General features: G+C 44.9%; 1 non-coding gene across 1 annotated transcript; it reads left to right on the top strand.

Moving 5' to 3' along the window:
• The first annotated feature begins 1,184 nt into the window (after nt 1-1,184).
• LOC123454943 lies at nt 1,185-1,318 on the top strand. The gene has a single exon (XR_006633587.1). It is a non-coding gene; the product is annotated as a small nucleolar RNA SNORA70 (small nucleolar RNA).
• Nucleotides 1,319-20,272: the final 18,954 nt, after the last annotated feature.

The following is a 20,272-nucleotide window of genomic DNA, read 5'->3' as shown; positions in this document are numbered from 1 at the left end:
GCCAAAAAAAAAAAAAAAACCTAAAAGATCAACCTGGGTCAACACCAATAAGGTTTCAGTAACAAAGCCTGCTTGCTGGAAAACAAGAATTCAATCTATCTGGGTGTTTGTGAAGCTTCAGGCCACTTTCACTTTTCAGCACAATGATGAATCAATCATTCCTGTGTAAAACTGAGTGAAATGCTAATACTCTTTTTTTTTTTTTTGAAAGAGAAAGAGAGAGAAAGCCTCAGCCACTGCATTCGAACTCCAGACACTTGTACCACCTAGTGGTCATGTGCGACCTTGCAGTTGCCTCACCTTTGCGTGCCTGCCTTACATGGGATCTGGAGAGAGTCAAACATGGTTTCTTAGGCTTTACAGGCAAGCACCTTAACGGCTAAGCCATGACTCCAGCCCTAATTTTTTTTTTTTTTGAGGTAGTGTCTCACTGTAGCCCAGGCTGACCTGGAATAATACTCTAATTTTGAATAGCAAAGATAGGGTATCATTAATTCCTGCAGAGAATTACTAGTAGTCCTTAGTACTCTATACCAATTTATACTTTATATTTTCTTTCCTTTTTTAAAAAAAATATTTATTTATTTATTTGAGAGAGAGAAAATGGATGCATTAGGGCCTCTAGCCAGTGTAAATCAACTCCAGATGTATGCACCACCTTGTGCATCTGGCTCATGTGTGTCCTGGAGAATCAAATTGGGATCCTTGACTTTGCAGGCAAACGCCTTAACCACTAAACAATCCCTCCAGCTCCTCCAATTATACTTTAAAAATTAACTTTAACGGGCTGGAGAGATGGCTTAGCAGTTAAGGAGCTTGCTTTCAAAGCCTAAGAACCCAGGTTTTATTCCCCAATACCTACATAAGCCAGATGTACAAGGAGGCACATGTGTCTGGAGTTCACTTGCAATGGCTAGACCCTGGCATACTCATTCTGCCTCTCTCTCTTTCTGGCTTTTTTTTTTTCTCTCTCTCTAAAAAATAAGCACAATATTTAAAAATAAAAAAATAGTGCCGGGCGTGGTGGCACACGCCTTTAATCCCAGCACTCGGGAGGCAGAGGTAGGAGGATCGCCATGAGTTCGAGGCCACCCTGAGACTCCATAGTGAGTTCCAGGTCAGCCTGGGCTAGAGTGAGACCCTACCTCGAAAAAAAAATAATAATTTTGAAGAGAGGGCTGGGTCTACAGACGGTTAAGCCAAGCGGGTTCCTTTCCTCGTGGTGGTCCAGTGTGCAGTGGCTGCCAACAGCAGCTTCCTTGGGAGATGACATAACCTGTGGCTTGTACAGATGCCTCGAGGGACCTTGGAGACAGTTTTCTGGTGGGTATCCATATTGCTGATCACATGCTGTTCCCAGTCTAGGCTCCAGACAGGCATGCTGGGTACTTTTGGAAAGCCCCAGGGCATAGTGGCCAGGTCATCATGGCCATCCGCACCACGCTGCAGAATAAAGAGCAGGTGATCGAGGTCCTGCACAGAGCCAAGTTCAAGTCTCCTGACCGCCAGAAGATCCACATGGTAAAGAAATGGGGCTTCCCCACGTGCAATAGAGATGAACTTGAAGATATTGTCGTTGAGAGGCAGCTCATCCCCTGTGGCTCTGGGGTCACATATATCCCCAACTGTGGTCCCTGGACAAGTAGCAGGCTCTGCACTCATGAAGGCTTCCACTACTCAATACATTACCAACCATGCTTAATAAATCTCATAATACAATCTGAAGGGAAAATTTGACCCGGGCGTGGTGGCGCACACCTTTAATCCCAGCACTCGTGAGGCAGAGGTAGGAGGATCACCATGAGTTCCAGGCCACGCTGAGACTACATAGTGAATTCCAGGTCAGCCTGGGCTAGAGTGAGACCCTACCTCAAGTTAAAAAAAAAAAAAAAATTGATGGTCTGGAGGGATGGCTCAGCAGTTAAGGCATTTGCCGGCAAAGCCAAAGGACCCAGGTCCAACTCCCCAGGACCCACATTAGCCAAATGTACAAGGTGGTGCATGAGTCTGGAATTTGTTTGCAGTGTGTGGAGGTCCTGGCACGCCCATTCTCTCTCTCCTTCCCTCCCTCCCTCTCTCTCTCTTTCTCTTTCTCTGTCAAATAAATAAATAAATAAAATATTTTTAAAAAATTGATATACAGTGGATATTCCGTTTAACTAAATGAGTGATTTACTTTAAAAAAAAAAGGGGAGGGCTGGGAGCTCAATATACAAGAAGCCATGGGTTTGATTCCCTAGGACCAACAAAACCTTAGTTAAATACACAAAATGAGAAAGCGAGAGTTTGCATTTGTCCACAGGAACTAAGGAAAGAACCTTGAATTCAGGGTTCATGGACAGTCCCTTGTGATGCAAACTTGGAGTACATCCAGCTAAGCCCCAGCCCCCCCTAGTCTCACAGGAGTGAGATTTTGAGATGATGGGATTTGAGATGATGGGATGGTATGTGAAGGGAGAGGAATAGAGGTCGGAAGAGGTCGACGCCAAAGACCCTGCAAGAGAGACGTAGGTGCCCTGCGTTTCCTCAGTGCGAACAGAGCTGCATTCAGCCAAGCCTGAAAGAATTCAAGTGCTCAGACATCTCGAGAATCACGAAGTGCTCTTGCAAATTCAAAGAAGTTGGTTAGAGAAGCATTTTTGGCCCTTCAGGATTTTCCACTGAAGTGGGGTAGAGGGCTGCTTAGGTTTAACATCCAAGAGAGGCTGAACACTTGCATGTGTTAAGTCCGTGTTTCTTGAGCCCTTCTACCTACCTTATCTGGAGCTTGACAGATCTCAACAATGCCATGAACTTTAGGGAGGGAGAGTCCTGAAGAGGCTATAATAGGCCGGAGTGGCTGGAACATTTTTGGATAAAGGGGCAGGACTGGAGTCAGCCGTGAGCTAGACTTACTAAGCAGGATATGTCTCTTCTAAATAGTGAGACGGACTAAAGTCACAAAAACAACAGGAACCCAGATCAAAGAAGACAAGATGGGGCTGGAGAGATGACTTAGCAGTTAAGGCACTTGCCTGCGAAGCCTAAGGACCCAGGTTCAATTCCCCAGTACCCACATAAGCCAGATGCACAAGGTGGCATTAGAGTCTGGAGTTTGTTTGCAGTGAGTAAAGTGTGTGTATTCTTTCTCTCTCTGTCTCTCTCTCTCTCTCTCAAATAAGTAAATAAAATATGTAAAAACAAAGAAGACACATGGCTTAAGGGAGGGATTACTTTGTCTTACAGTGTGCAGGACAGTCCATCATGAGGGCAAGGCAAGGCACAGGATACTGAGTCAAATGGTGACACTGAGTTGGCAGTCAGAAGAGACACAGGGACCTGGGAACATGGCTCAGTGGTTAAATATACTTTTACCTGTGGGCTGGAGAGATGGCTTAGTGGTTAAGCGCTTGCCTGTGAAGCCTAAGGACCCCGGTTAAAGGCTCGATTCCCCAGGACCCATGTTAGCCAGATGCACAAGGGGGCGTACGCGCGTCTGGAGTTCCTTTGCAGTGGCAGGAAGCCCTGGCATGCCCATTCAATCTCTCTCTCTCTCCCTGTGTCTTTTTCTCTCTCTCTCACTCTGTCACACTCAAATAAGTAAATAAATAAATTTTTTATAAAGGTACTTACTTGCAAGGCTTAGCAGCCACTATACCCAGCTCCCATTTGGTCCCCTCATTAAACAAAAAAAATGTTTTCATATGTGGATCCTAGGTACAGATGATTGGACTTCTATGTGAGTAGGAAGAAAACTCAGTAGCAAAGGCCAGTAAGCTATAAAAGAGATATAAAATGAAGAGAATGGAAGGGAGGGGGGTACTTAATAGGATGGTATTGTATATATGTAAATAGAAGAATAGATTAATGGGGGTGAAAAGGCCCAACTGAGGTCAGGGGGAGAGATTGAGTAAAGGAAAAATGGAAGGAGGGATAATCAAAGTCTAGGAGGACATAAATAAATCATATGGAAACCTACTTTTTTGGACAATGGAACACTCAGGAGCCATAGATTGTTACTAGAAAATTCTCGGTGCCAGGGATGGAATACCTTCCAGTGAGTTGTTGGCCAGGGAGCTCCCTGATTCCCCCAAAACATTATAAGCCATTTTCGAGGCCCTTGATTTCCCACCAGGAATAGATGGTAAGACCCTATTGCTGAAGACTCCACATACTTAGGCTACAAGGCCATTGAGAAATCCTGCTGGAACTGAGCTGATAACCTCCTCCATGTAGACCAGCTGACAGGAAGCTGGAAGAAGCCATTCTGCATGCAGTTCCATGGGAGAAAGAGATACCACCAGTGAAGACACTCTGATGTTCATTTGCAGCAGCTAGAGCATGGTGCAACCATTATTCTCATTCTCTTTCTCTGTCTGTCTTTCTCTGAATTTGTTTTTTCTTTTTTGTTTTTTGAGGTAGAGTCTTACTCTAGCCCAGGCTGACCTGGAATTCACTATGTAGTCTCAGGGTGGCTTCGAACTCATGGCGATCCTCCTACCTCTGCCTCCCGAGTTCTGGGATTAAAGGCGTGTGCCACCATGCCTGGCCCACTTTAAAAAATTTATTTGCAAGCAGAGAGAGATAAAAGAGACAGACAGAGAGAACAGGCATGACAGGACCTCCAGCCATTGCAAATGAACTCCAACTGTATGTGCCACTTTGTCCATCTGGCTTTATGTCAATATTGGAGCATCTTAAGTCTTTAGGCTCTGAAGGTAAGCACCTAAACTGCTGAGCCATCTCTCTCAGGGTGGCCTCAAATTCATGGCGATCCTCCTACCCCTGCTTCCTGAGTGCTGGGATTAAAGGCGTGTGCCACCATCCCCGGCCATAAAAATAATTTTTAAAAAATCAATAGGGGGCTGGAGAGATGGCTTAGCAGTTAAGCGCTTGCCTGTGAAGCCTAAGGACCCCGGTTTAAGGCTCCATTCCCTGGGACCCACGTTAGCCAGATGCACAAGGGGGCACACGTGTCTGGAGTTCGTTTTCAGTGGCTGGAAGACCTGGCACACCCATTCTGTCTTTCTCTGCCTCTTTCTCTGTCTGTCGCTCTCAAATAAATAAACAAAAATAACAAAAAAAAAATTAAAAAAAATCAATAGGATCCACCAGATGTGGTGGTGCATGCCTTTAATCTCAGCACTCAGGAGGCAAAGGTAGAAGAATCTTCATGAGTTTGAGGCCACCCTGAGACTACAGAGTGAATCCAAAAAAAAAAAAAAAGAAGAAGGATTTTAACATGGTGGCACACACCTTTAATCCCAGCACTCAGGAGACAGAGGTTGGAGCATCACTGAGTTCAAGGTTATCCTGGGATTACAGAGTGAGTTCCAGGGCAGCCTGGGCTAGAGTGAACCTTACCTCGAAAAACCAACACACACTGCTGTGGGAAAAATGGCTCAATTATATAAGGCACTTGCTTGCAAAGCCTGATGGCCTAGGTTCGCTTCCCTAGTACCCATGTAAAGCAAGATGCACAAAGTGGCACATGCATCTGGAGTTTGTTTGCAATGGCAGGAGACCCTGGCATCACGCTCATACTCACTTTCTCTTTCTCTCACTCTCTCTTTCTCAAATTAAAAAAAAAAAAAGAAAAGAAAAAAGAAAAAAGCCAGGCACGGTGGGGCATGCCTTTAATCCCAGTACTCGGGAGGCAGAGGTAGGAGGATCACTGTAAATTTGAGGCCACCCTGAGACTACCTAGTCAAATTCCAGGTCAGCCTGGGCTAGCGCAAGACCCCATCTTAAAACACACACACACACACACACACACACACACACACAAAGAAAGAAATGAAGACAACAAGGAGTTAGTCCAATGGGCCTATCACTTGGACAGGAAGCTGTCCCTCAGGAAAGCTGTTAGAGACTTTGGGAAACCGTCTGTGGCCCGTTAAACATGTAGGTCAGAACAATGGCCCCTTGCCCATTATCCACTCTCCCTCCATCAGAGCGCTTATTCTGCACGGGTCCCTTTGCCCCCGCCCACTCCCATCTCTTATTACCCTGCAATAAACTCTCTTTCATGTTGTCTCATGACTCAGAACCATACAGGTGAATCTGAGTGACCAGAGGAGATTGCAGAAGGGACCGAAACCCTGACGTCTGGTGTATTCAGGCTCTATTAGCAATTTATGTCACAGCATCAAGGAGTCACTTCCACACTGCTTATAAAGCACCCGAGGAGTGAGGAAACTATGCATAGTTCAAGGTTAAGTTCATGATCTTGGTATTTCTATTTTCCTTAGAGCTGTCTGAACGCCCAGGAAACATCCTTGGCATTTGCCCCCTTAGCATAAACTATAGTGAGAACAACACATTCTGGGCGTCTAGCCAAGAGCAGACGTGTGTGTGTGTGTGTGTGTGTGTGTGTGTGTGTGTGTGTGTCCTTTTCTCATATAGCTGTGGCTTTGGGAGGTCCCTCAATGGGCTGTTCCCTTCATGTGACTCTCCTCTCCTACATCTTCCTTTTAATTTCTGCAGAGAATATAAGATGAAAGTTTGTCCCCAGTTAAGGCTTTTTAATTAAAATGATCCCTTGCCCCCACGTACGGACATAGCAACATGCACTGGGAGTTGGGGATTTGCTCGGCAAATTTGGTGATGGAGAATTATATCATATGGCGGTGCCTGGCCCGAGGGACAAACACCAGAGACATCTTAAGACTGAAAGAAGAATGACAAACAGGTCATCAGAGACCCGTATGTACAGGTTACATCTGGAGAACCAGTTCTCGGGATTAAATCATTGGGAAACATTATCAAGCATTTGGACTGTCTGTTGCAGAGTTTCTTTCTGCTCTTTTCTTAAATTTTATTGACAACTTTCATAAATATAAACAGTATAACATGAACATGACCCCTTACCACCCTCCCTTTTGCCCCTCTCCCAAATCCTCCTCCACTGAATCCCTTCTTTCCAGCTAGTCTCCCTTCTAATTTTTTAGTCTATTCATTTATTATTGTTGTTGTTGTTGTTGTTGTCGTTATTATTTTGGTTTTTTGAGGTATGGTTTCACTCTAGCCCAGGCTGACCCGGAATTCACTATGTAGTTTCAGGGTATCCTTGAACTCACAGCGATCCTCCTACCTCAGCCTCCCAAGTGCTGGGATTAAAGGCATGAGCCACCACACCTGGCTCATTCGTTTAACTATTAAGCATTTATTTATTTGAGAGAAAGGGAAAGAGAATGGCCATGCCAGGGCCTCTAGCCACTGCAAATGCACTCCAGATGCATGTGCCACCATGTGCATAGGTCTTACGTGAGTTATGCAGAGTTTAACCTTAGGCTTTTCAGGCAAGTGCTTTAACCATGAAGCCATTTCTCCAGTCCCTCTCTTCTACTTTGACGTTATCATTTCTTTTTCCTCCTATTTTGCAGGTCTCGTGTAGGTAGTGTCAGCTACTGTGAGGCAATGAATATCAAGGGCACTTCGTGTGGAAGACGGCACTTTAAGCAATCCTCCCTTCCTCTGGTTCTTACATTCTTTCTGCCACCTTTTCTGAAATGGTCACTGAGCCTTAGAGGGTGTGACAGAGACGTCTGAGTGCTAAACTTCTCAGCACTTAGGTAGGTTTTGAGTGACCCCAGTGCTCCCCACCATCTGAAAAGAGAAGCTCCTTGAATCAAAAGCAAGAGTAGCACTAATATATGAGCATAAATATAAATATGCAGAGGAGAGTTTTGTAGGCGTAATATATGCATTTAGCCAGACAACAGTACTAGTTACCCCTCTAGGACTTATGATCTCCCCAGCCATAGGCTTTTGATTAGGTTTTCAATACAAGGCAGGAATGCCTTCCCTTGGAATGGGCCTCAAGTCCAGAGAGCATTGGTTTCCATTCATAACAAACAAGCCACCATTGCACCGATTGGCATATTTGGCTTGCTTGGCCAGTCATAAAGCTTGCAGGGTCCACTGCTGATTAACACTGTTGATGACTTTTCTCCCCCAGTAGGCCTTTCCAGCATCCTGACAGCTAGTCATCAAGGAGGAGGCTTCCAGCTCAGCTCCAGTTTATTTCCTCAGTGGCCTGAAGCCCATGTTGGTAACTTTCTTGGCAATGTTTTTCAACTGGCAACAAAGCTTTCTTGTAACTGAGTGATCTTCATTTGGAGAGGGAACTGAAAGGCTGTCAGCAACTTTCTAATCATTATGATCCAGGTTTGATTGAAAGTCTTATTAAAGGATATTTGGGTCGGGCATGGTGGTGCATGCCTTTGATCCCAGCACTTAGGAGGCAAAGGTAGGAGGATCGCGGGGAGTTCGAGGCCACCCTGAGACAACTTAGTGAATTCCAGGTTAGCCTGGGCTAAAGTGAGACCCTACCTCAAAAAAACTAAAACAAGCCGGGTATGGTGGCACATGCCTTTAATCCCAGCACTTGGGAGGCAGAGGTGGGAGGATCACCGTGAATTTGAGGCCACCCTGAAATTACAGAGTTCCAGGTCAGCCTGGCTAGAGTGAGACCCTGCCTGAAAAAAAAAACAACAAAAAACACCTAAAACTAAACAAAAATTAGGTTTTAATTTACCACTTTAAAATTCAGGTTTAAAGGGACTGGAGAAATGGCTTAGCGGTTATAGCATTTGCCTGTGAAGCCTAAGGACTTGGGTTCCATTGCCCAGGACCCACGTAAGCCAGATGCACAAGGAGGCACAGGTGTCTGAAGGTCGTATGCAGTGGCTAGAGGCCCTGGCATGCCCATTCTCTCTTTTTCTCTGTCTCTCTCTCATAAGTAAATAAATAAAATTTTTTTTTAAATTCAGGTTTAAGCCAGGTTTTATGGTGCATGCCTTTAATCCCAGCGTTTGGGAGGTAGAGGTAGGAGGATTGTCATGAGTTTGAGACCACCCTGAGACTACAGAGTGAATTTCAGGTCAGCTTGGGCTAGAGTGAGACTCAACTTCGAAAAAAAATTTTTTTAATGCTTTTCAAGCTGGGCGCGATGGTGCACTCTTTTAATTCCAGCACTCAGGAGGCACAGGTGAGAGGATGGCTATGAGTTTGAGGCAAATAAAAAAATGCAATTCACCACCAATAAATAAAAAATCTTTATTAAGAAGCCAATAGATAATAAAGTCAAATGAGTACATTGTTTGTTGTCATTTCACTATGCTGACCTGAAATTCACTCTCTAGTCTCAGGGTAGCCTCACATAGTGGTCCTCCTACCTCTGCTTCCCAAGTGCTGGGAATAAAGGTGTGCACCACCGTGCCCAGCTTAATTTCTTTTATTTATTTATTGTCATTTTGGTTTTTCAAGGTAGGGTCTCAGTTTAGCACAGGCTGACCTGGAATTCACTATGTAGTCTCAGGCTAGCCTCGAACTCACTGTGATCCTCCTACCTTTGCCTCCTGAGTGCTGGGATTAAAGGCGTACGCCACTGTGCCTGGCTTTATTGCTTTTTTCAAATAAAAGGGCTGTACTCTTAGACCCCTCTCTCCCCCACCTCAATTCTGCTGAGTGTCTTTAGTGGGGTGATTGGTATTCATTGTGGGGACCAAGAGGCCTCGGTCAATCTCTGCAGGGGTGGGGGAAACATGGTGTCTCGGGCTGTTCCCACCTACCCTGAGGCTCGCAAAATCTTTCCACCCAGATTTCTCAATGTTCTCAGAGCCTTGGCAGGCAAACCAGGGATCTAATTTAGTGTTGCTTTCTCTGAAGCCTCTGGATCTCTGTGTTTTTATTTATTTATTGATTGATTTATTTTGAGAGAGAGAGAAAGGAAGAGAGAGAGAATGGGCACAAAGGGGCTTCCAGCCACTGCATATAAACTCCAGATGCATGCGTCCCCTTGTGCATCTGGCTTACATGGGTCCTGGGGAATTAAACTGGGGTCCTTCGGCTTTGCAGGCAAATGCCTTAACCGCTAAGCCATCTCTCCAGCCCTGGATCACTGTTTTGATGAGGCTTGAGCGAACACAGTGTCTGTTGCCATTTCCCTGGAACTGGTTTTCAGGATAGCCATGACAGCTTCCTGGGGAATGACTTCTGGGCCATGGCAGATGAAGTAGAGGTGACCCATCTCACGGCAGGCAGTTGGCTCGCTCTTCTTGATGTATTGATGTATTCTGGTTCTCCCCAGTATTCTCCATTTGTAAGGTAGAACATATTGTCCAAATAAAAATGAGAACAAGGCTGGAGAGATGGCACAGAGGTTAAGGCACTGATAGACTGGGTTGGATTCTCCCAGTACTCATATAAAGCCAGATGCACAAAGTGGTGCATGTGTCTGTAGTTCACTTACAGCAGCAGGAGGCCCTTGTGCATCTGTATTCCCCCTTCCTTCCTTTCTCTCTCTCTCTCACTTTCCTTGCAAACAAATAAATAAAAATATGTTAGGGGCTGGAGAGATGGCTTAGCAGTTAAGCGCTTGCCTGTGAAGCCTAAGGACCCTGGTTTGAGGCTTGATTTCCCAAGACCCACGTTAGCCAGATGCACAAGGGGGCGCACGCGTCTGGAGTTCATTTGTGTGGCTGGAAGCCCTGGCGTGCCCATTCTCTCTCTCTCTGCCTCTTTCTCTCTCTGTCTGTCACTCTGAAATAATAAGTAAAACTAAAACAAAACAAAATTAAAAAACAATATTTTTAAGGGAGAACCATTTGAATAAAAGGGGATGTGGTGGTTTGATTCAGGTGTCCCCCATAAACTTAGGTGTTCTGAATGCTAGGTTCCCAGCTGATGGAAATTTGGGAATTAATGCCTCCTGGAGGGAGTATTGTTGGGGGCCGGTTTATGGGTATTAAAGCCAGTTTCCCCTTGCCAGTGTTTGGCACACCCTCCTGTTACTGTGTCCCACCTTATGTTAGCCAGGGGGTGATGTCCACCCTCTGCTCATGCCATCATTTTCCCCTGCCATCGTGGAGCTTCCCCTCGAGCCTGTAAGCCAAAATAAACCTCTTTTTCCCAGAAGCTCCTCTTGGTTGGGTGATTTCTAACAGCAATGTGAACTGGACTGCAACAGGGGATAAACCTAATTATTAGATATATTGATATGTATGGCCACTTCTTTTGTTTTGTTTATTTCATTTTGGTTTTCAAGGTAGGGTCTCACTGTAGCTCAGGCTGACCTGGAATTCACTATGTAGTCACAGGGAAGCCTTAAACTCACAACAATCCGTCTGCCCCTGAGTGCTGGGATTAAAGGCATGCACCACCACGCCCAGCTATCCACTGTTCTTAAAGAGCAGTGGAGGTTCTTTCTTGAGCCTATTGGTTTTCTGTCTTAGTGGATCTGGTTTGGTTCCCAGAGCCAGATATGAGTTCTCTCCCATGAGCAGTTGCATACCTGCGTGGGCTGTGTGCCACTATTGCCCCTGTGTATGCTTCTTGCTTGACTGGTGGATTTTGTATCTGGGAGGATCCCGCTTAATCAATTAGTGGGCACCTATTAGTCTCCAGCCATTCTCATAGCACTTTCCAGCACTATGTGGGCTAGCCAGGAGGGAACTGGATTCCCTCAGTTCCAGCAGGGTAACTTGATGTCCTTTGCCCGCGGGCTGTGGTGTGTTGAGCAATGCCTTTCAGTTCTTCCAGGTAACCAGGTGTTTTGGCAATGGTCTGTATTAATATTATTATTGTTAGGGGGACCATGTGTCTCCCTGACCAACAGCTCACTGTGGTGGTGTCGGGGCGGGGCGGGGAGGCAATTATGGCCCTGGGAGTTACCAGCCAGAGCCCATGGTTTTAGGGTTGTTGCAGTCAGGTTGGCATTGCTGGTAGAAAACACCTGGCCAAGAGCAGCTTGTGGGGAAGAATAAGAGGTTTACTTTGGCTTACAGGCTTGAGGGGAAGCTCCACGATGGCAGAGGAAAACGACGGCATGAGCAGAGGGTAGACATCACCCCCTGACCAACATCAGGTGGACAATAGCAACAGGAGAGTGTGCCAAACACTGGCAAGAGGAAGCTGGCTATAATACCCATAAACTTTTCCCCAATAATACACTGCCTCCAGGAGACATTAATACCTAAATCGCCATCAGCTGGAAACCTAGCATTCAGAATTCCTAAGTTTATGGGGGACACCTGAATCAAACCACAAGGGTTATGCTTTCTCTTCCTTTTATGGAGTGCTTCTGTTTAGAACTCCCCTTCCCCTTACTGACTTGTAGAATGGTATCCAGGAAAAAGATTTCTATGAAATTAATTCATGCCACTATTAGTTTTGTGTATCCCCCATTCCATATATATAGTTTGTTTGTTTGCTTTTCAAGATAGGGTTTCACTCTAGCTCAGGCTGAACTGGAATTCACTATGTAGTTCGAGGGTGGCCTGGAACTCACAATGATCCTGCTACTTCTGCCTCCCGAGTGCTGGAATTAAAGACGTGCACCACCACACCTGGCTTCTCTTCCATATACTTTTTTTTCCTTCCTTCCTTCCTTCAAAAAATAATATTTATTTACTTGACAGGGAAAGAGGGGGAGGGAGAGAGAATGGGCATGCCAGGGCCTCCAGCCACTGCAAACGAACTCCAGATACATGTGCCCCCTTGTGCAGCTGGCTAACGTGGGTCCTGGGGAATCGAACCTAGGTCCTTTGGCTTTGCAGGCAAGTGCCTTAATTGCTAAGCCATTTCTCCAGCCCTATGACTGAGTTTCTTTGTCCACAAAATGAAGATAATATATAACTCGGCATGTTGCAATGACAATGGTATGGCTGTGTCACACAGAATGTACTCAATAAACAAGATCTTTTATTTCTTTTGCCTCAGTGCTCCAATCCTGTAGGAGCCCAGTGAAGAGGCAACTTACCTGTCTGCAGGTTCCTGGTCAGAAGTGTCCTAAGCAGCTTCCAGATGACAACTGTGGGTGTTTGGAATAATACCTACTTGCTTTGGTTAAAAGGCCGTGTTTTCATTCTATTCCCCCCCCCCCTTTTTTTTTTTCCAAAAACAGCCAAGTTTCTTCTGGAAATTCTTCAAGTTCAAAGCAACTCTGATTCTTTCATGTGCTGTCATCATGACCTCATATTGCGCTAAACTTCTCTTGCACAGAAAGGAACAAATATTTGATATCCATCTTCATTGTGTTCTGTGAGTTGGTTTCCTGTTATTTTTTTTTTCCTTCTGTCTGGGGAGGGGGGCGAGTAAAGGAAGCTTCCTTATTAACCCCCTCCTGTAGGGAACACATTTGAAGAGATAAGCAGAGAGAGCAAGAACAGAGTTTCTCCTCAATATCATTACCAGCAGAATTCCACTCCAAGATACTCAGGCATAATACTGCAGCACTGGGCTGGAGAGATGGTTTAGCTGTTAAGCACTTGCCTGTGAAGCCTAAGGACCCCGGTTCGAGGCTTGATTCCCCAGGCCCACGTTAACCAGATGCACAAGGGGGCGCATGCATCTGGAGTTCGTTTGCAGTGGCTGGAGGCCCTGGCGCGCCCATTCTCTCTCTCCCTGTATGTTTCTCTGTCTGTTGCTCTCAAATAAGCAATAAATAAATAAATACTGCAGCACTGGATGCTGATCCTGTGCTCAAAGCAGCGTATGCAAGGGACCAGGAGGAGAGCGGGGGAATCTCAGAGGACGCATGGTCTAGGAGGAAGGACCTACAGGTGCGTACGTAATTCAAGTTAAGTGATTTCACGCCAGGCAATCAGGAGATTCCAATCAGTTTTAGTGTATATGCTCAGAGAAGAGAAATTGCAGAATTCATAGAAAATAAAAGGCTTAGCCATGTGTGGTGGCACATGTCTTTAATCCCAGCACTCGGGAGGCAGAGGTAGGAGGATCGCTGTGAGTTCGAAGCAGGCCAGCTTGACACTACATAGAGAATTCCAAGTCAACTTTGGCTAGAGTGAGACCCTACCACAAAAATGAAAAATAAAGCCAGGTGTGGTGGCACATGCCTTTAATCCCAGCACCTGGGAGGCAGAGGTAGGAGGATCACCACGAGTTTGAGGCCACCCTGAGACTACGTAGTGAATTCCAGGTCAGCCTGAGCTAGAGTGAGACACTATCTCAAAAAAACAAAACAAAACAAAACAAAAAAATAAAACAAATTTAAAAGGGCTGGAGAGATGGCTTAACATGCTTGCCTGCAAAGCCAAAGAACACAAGTTCGATTCTCCAGAACCCACATAAGCCAGATGCACAAGGGGGTGCACGCATCTGGAGTTCATCTGCAGTGGCTGGATGCCTAGGCATGCCCATTCTCTCTCTCTGCCTCTTTCTCTCTCTCTCTCTCTCAAATAAATAAATTTTTAAAAATCAATAAATAATTTTTTTAGGCATGGTGGCACATGTCTTTAATCCCAGCACTTGGGAGGCGTAAGTAGGAGGATCACCATAAGTTCCATGCCAGCCTGAGAATACAGAGTGAATTCCAGGTCAGCCTGGGCTAGAAAAAAAAAAAAAAATCAATATTTAAAAGGCAAAAAAAAAAAAAAAAAAAAAGTCACACATGGTGGCGCACGCCTTTAATCCCAGCACTTGGGAGGCAGAGGTAGGAGGATTGCCATGAGTTCAAGGCCACCCTGAGACTACATACATAGTGAATTCTGGGTCAGCTTGGGCTAGAAGGAGATCCTACCTTGAAAAATCAAAATAAGTAAATAAATAAATAATTTTCAGCAACATCCTACTGGCGTGTGCCACCACAACCGGCAATAAGTAATTTTAAAGTCAATATTTTAATGAATTAGGATGATGTATTTCTTTTCTTCTCTCTCTCTCTCTCTCTCTTTGTTTTTCAAGGTATGGTCTCCCTGTAGCCCAGGCTGACCTGGATCTCATTCTGTAGGTCCAGGGTGGCCTTGAACTCACAGTGATCTTCCTCCCTCTGCTGGGATTAAAGACCCCTTACGCCACCATACCCATTCCTCCTGTTCTTCTGACTGCATAGCATATGAAATGTTCTTTCTGGACAAAAGTTTATTGGGGGCTGGAGAGATGGCTTAGCGGTTAAGCGCTTGCCTGCGAAGCCTAAGGACCCCGGTTCGAGGCTCCATTTCCCAGGACCCATGTTAGCCAGATGCATAAGGGGGCGCACGCGTCTGGAGTTCATTTGCAGTGGCTGGAGGCCCTGGCGCGCCCCATTCTCTCTCTGTCTGCCTCTTTCTCTCTTTATCACACTCAAATAAATAAATAAAAATGATAAACAAAAAAATTAAAAGTTTATTGGGGAATGAATTAGTCACACAGAATCAATATACTGCCCCAAAGAACACTTAATTCCAAAGAAAAAAGAGATCTGGAGGGCACCACCTGAACAAGCATTCAAATGTATCTCTCTTTCTGGTTGTCCTCCTGATATGATATGACGTCCATCATTATACTGTTTTTTGAGAGAAAGAAAGAGAAAGAGGCAGAGAGAGAGAGAGAGAGAGAGAGAATGGGCACGACAGGGCCTCTAGCCACTACAAATGAACTCCAGACACATGTGCCACCCTGTGCATCTGGCTTATGTGGGTATTGGGGAATCAAACCTGGGTCCTAGCTGGGAGTGGTGGCGCATGCCTTTAATCCCAGCACTTGGGAAGCAGAGGTAGCAGGATCGCCGTGAGTTCAAGACCACCCTGAGACTACAAAGTGAATTCCAGGTCAGCCTGGGCTACAGTGAGACCCACCTTGGACAAACAAGAAACAAAAACAAACACAAAAACCTGGGTCCTTAGGCTTTACAGGCAAGAGTCTTAACCACTAAACCATTTCACCAGCCCCTCCCCCACCTCTTTTTTCAAGGTAGGGTCTCACTCTAGCCCAAGCTGACCTGGAAGTCACTCTGTAGTCTCAGGATGGTCTTGAGCTCATGGTGATTCTCCTACTTTGGCCTCCTAAGTAATGGGATGAAAGGCATAAGCCTCCACACCTGGATATACTGGCTTTTTATTGTTTTAATAAAAACTATTTCCCCTAAATCTAATAATGGAGTATAAACTGAGACTTGCCAACCTTAGAAATGTTGTGGAAGTAAATATTGGCAATATGACTGCTCACAGTTTAACAAAGCCAAAAAAACATGACAACGCAGTGTGAGGAATGACTTCTGATTGGCCCCTAGATTTTGGACCAATCAAAGTGATGTGAAAATGCTATGCACATTAGGGATTTTTTGTGCGTGTCTTTGGGAGGTGTATTAATGGCATGGTGGGTATGCTAAAGAGTATCTTCGTTCTTAGGGTAAACCTGCACTTGTTGAAGTAGCTAGGGTCAAGTATCATCTTACCTCAAATTACTTTGGGGAGCCGGGCGTGGAGGCACACGTTTTTAATCCCAGCACTTGGGAGGCAGAGGTAGGAGAATCACTGTGAGTTTGAGGCCACCCTAAGACTACATATTGGATTCCAGGTCAGCCTGGGCTAGAGTGAGACCCTACCTTGAAAAACAAAACAAAACAAAAACAAATTTTGGGAGGCATAGTAATGTCACTTAGTGATACAATATATAATATTTTAGGATATTAACCTTCAGACACAAAGGAAGAAGGAGAACATTCCAGATAGAGGAATTCATGTTGTTGTAAGGGCCTTCGCAGAACAAAGAAGACAGTGTCTGCATGCATGTGAGCAACCTTGAAGCCCAGTAGCTTAGGATAATATGTTACTGTATTGTGGTGGAGTGGGGAGCCCTCATGATAAGGGGCTCTGAGAAATAAAAGAAAAGAAAAATAAGAAACATCTGCCACAGGCTAGGCAGTATCTTATCTTCCCCCTATTCCCTGTGACCCTGTTCCACCTAGAGATAGGAGTAACCAATCATGTATTGCCAAATATGATCAACACTACTCTATGCTGTTCTTTACTATAAAAGTGTGAAAAGCAAGCTGGGTGTGGTGGCGCACGCCTTTAATCCCAGCACATGGAAGGCAGAGGTAGGAAGATCACTGTGCGTTTGAGGCCAGACTGAGACTACATAGTGGATTTCAGTTCGGCCTGGGCTAGAGGGAAACCCCACCTTGAAAAACAAACCGGAAAAAAAAAAAAAGTGCATGAAGTCAGGCATGGTGGATGCACACCTTTAATCCCAACACTGGGAAGGCAGAGATAGGAGGATCGAAATCAGTTTGGGACTATAGTGTGAGTTCAGGTCATCCTGGTCTAGAGTGAGATGCTACCTTGGGGAAAAAAAAAAATTATAACTTTTTTTTTTTTCCCAGGATGCAAAGGGAGAAGGATCATTGTGAGTTGGTGGCCACCTTGAGACTACATAGTTAATTCCAGGAGAGCCTCGGCTAGAGCAAGACCCTATTCTCCAGTAGCACGTGCATCTGGAGTTCGTTTGTAGGGGCCAGAGGCCCTGGAGCACCCATTCTCTGTATCTGCCTCTTTCTCAAATAAATAAACAAATAAATATTTGTTAAAAAAGAACTGGGGGTGGTGGCCCATGCCTTTAATCCCAGCTCTCAGGAAGCAGAGGTAGGAGGATCGCCTAGTGAATTCTAGGTCAGCATGGGCTAGAGCAAGACCCTACCTTGAAAAAAACAAACAAGAGACAACCTACAGAATGGGAGAAAATCTTTGGCAGCTACACATCTGACAGAGGATTAATAATAACTCAGAAAACTAAACAATAAGAAATCAAATAACCCAATTGAAATATGGCTTAAGAACTAGAGAGTTCTCAAAAGAAGAAATACAGATGGCAAATAAACATCTAAAAAAAATGTTCAAAGCCAGGGGTGGTGGCACATGCCTTTAATTGTAGCACTTGGGAGGCAGAGGTAGGTGTATCACCACGAGTTTGAGGCCACTCTGAGATTACATAGTGAATTCAGGTCAGCCTGAGCTACAGTGATACTCTACCTCAAAAAAACAAAAACCAAATTGAAAAAAAAAGTTCTACAACTTTAGCCATCAGGGAAATGCAAATTAAAACTACTTTAAGAATAAGATTCCATCTCACTCCTGTCAGAATGACTGTCATCAAGAAAACAAATGGTGGGTTGGAGAAATGGTCTAGTGGTTAAGGTATTTGCCTACAAAGTCGAAGGATCCCGGTTCGATTCTCCAGGACCTATATGAGGCAGAGATGCACAAGGAAGAACCTGGAGTTCATTTGCAGTGGCTGGAGGTCCTGGCACACCTATTCTCTCCTCCTCCCTCAAATAAATAAAATATACTAAAAATTAAAAAAAAAAAGAAAAAATGGCAATCAATGTTAGTGAGGATGAGGAAAAAGATGAATGGGAAATGTAATCTGGTGCAGCCATTGTGGAAATCAGTGTGGAGATTCCTGAGACAGCTAAAAATAGATCTACCATATGACCCAGCTATAGCGCTCCTAGGCATATATCCTAAAGACTCTTCTCACTACCTTAGAGATATTTCTACAACCATGTTTATGTTGCTGTATTCATAAGAGCTAGAAAGTGGAACCAGCCTAGATGTCCCTCAAATGATAAATGGATAATGAAGACGTGGCACATTTATACAATGGAATTTTATCCAGTGGTAAGGCAAAATGAAATCATGAAATTTGCAGGAAAATGGATGGATCTGGAAAGAATTATACTAAGTGAGGTAACCCAGGCCCAGAAAGCCAAACGTCACATCTTATCTCTCATATGTGGATCCTAGCTACAAATGTTCAGACTTGTGTGTGAGTTGGAGTAAAACTCGGCAGCAGAGGCTAGTAAGCTAGAAAAGGGTTATGAGGAAGGGAGGAGGGGGTGGACGTAAGGGGATAGTACCGTATATATGTAAATAGATGAACAGATTGCTGCAGGTGGAGTGGCCTAAGCAAGGTCAGGGGAAGAGATTGAGTAAAAGAAGGGTGTGGGGAGGGTTAATCAAAATCAGGATAGGGGGCTGGAGAGATGGCTTAGCGGTTAAGCGCTTGCCTGTGAAGCCTAAGGACCCCGGTTCGAGGCTCGGTTCCCCAGGTCCCACGTTAGCCAGATGCACAAGGGGGCGCACGCTCTGGAGTTCATTTGCAGAGGCTGGAAGCCCTGGCGCGCCCATTCTCTCTCTCTCCCTCTATCTGTCTTTCTCTCTGTGTCTGTCGCTAAAAAAAAAAAAAAAAAAAAAAAATTCAGGATAGGGGCTGGAGAGATGGCTTAGCGGTTAAATGCTTGTCTGTGAAGCCTAAGGACACTGGTTCAAGGCTCAATTCCCCAGGACCCATGTTAGCCAGATGCACAAGGGGGTGCATGCATCTGGAGTTCATTTGAAGTGGCTGGAGGCTCTGGCGTGCCCATTCTCTCTCTTTCTTTCTTTCTTTCTTTCTTTCTTTCTTTCTTTCTTTCTTTCTTTCTCTCTCTGTCACTCTCAAATAAATAAACTAATTAAAATAAAAAAAATAAAAACATTTTAAAAATTCAGGATAGTGTGAATAAGCCATATGATAACCTACTTTTTTGGATAAAGTCACAGACTGTTGCTAGAAAAATTTCAGTGCCAGGGATGGGATACCTTCCAGTGAGTTTGTTGGCCAGGGAGGTCTCTGATGCCCCCAAAACATTATGGGCTATTGCCAAGGCTCTTGTTTTCCCACCAGGAATAGATGGTAAGACCCTATTGCTGAAGATTCCACATGCCTAGGCTGCAAGGTCACTGATAATTCAAAGTGGGGCTGAGCTGAAAAACCTCTTCCCTGTAGACCAGCTGACAGAAAGCTGGAAAAACTGTACTGTATACAGCCCTAAGGGAGACAGAATCCATCAATGGTGAAAACCTCAAGTATGGCCAGATAGGTCAAATGAGCCAATGGGTGCAATAGTGGCATTCTGCTATGGGGGAAACCAACTGCTCTCTAATTGGACTGGAGACCCATTCAATGGGAGGGAATACATGCCTGGTACTAGAAGCCTGATCAAAAGCCCTGGGGTGGGGGTTGGGGGGAGGGGAGGGCATGAGCATTAGGAGTGTAATGCCTGCTCTTGTTTGGCTAAATGCATATATTATGTCCACCAAACTGCCCTGTAAGCACTTTACTTAATGTTCATATCCATATATTAATGCTACACTCACTTTTGGTTAGAGAAGCTTCTTTTTTCAGATGGTGGTGACCCCTAGGATGACCCAAAAGACACCATAATTCTACGAAGACAGAGCACTGAAACATCTCTATCACACCTTCCAAGGCTCAGGGTCCATTGCGGAAGAGGTGGTGGAAAGAATGGAAGAGCCAAAGGAAGAGTCAGACAGCTTACAATGCAATTGTCCAGACGGAAATTGGCCTCGATATTCATACCTCGCAGTGCCTAGCAATACCTTCACACATGCATGGAGGAAAAGAAAATGACATCAAAATAAAAGAGAGGCTAATGGGAAGAGGGAGGGGATATGATGGAGTGTGGATTTGTGAAGGGGAAAGTATAGTAGGGGAGGGAATTATCATGGTT

This window comes from Jaculus jaculus, chromosome 14 (assembly GCF_020740685.1).
Source record: "Jaculus jaculus isolate mJacJac1 chromosome 14, mJacJac1.mat.Y.cur, whole genome shotgun sequence".
Classification (NCBI taxonomy): Eukaryota; Metazoa; Chordata; class Mammalia; order Rodentia; family Dipodidae; genus Jaculus; species Jaculus jaculus.
This window is presented reverse-complemented; position numbering and strand designations above follow the sequence as displayed.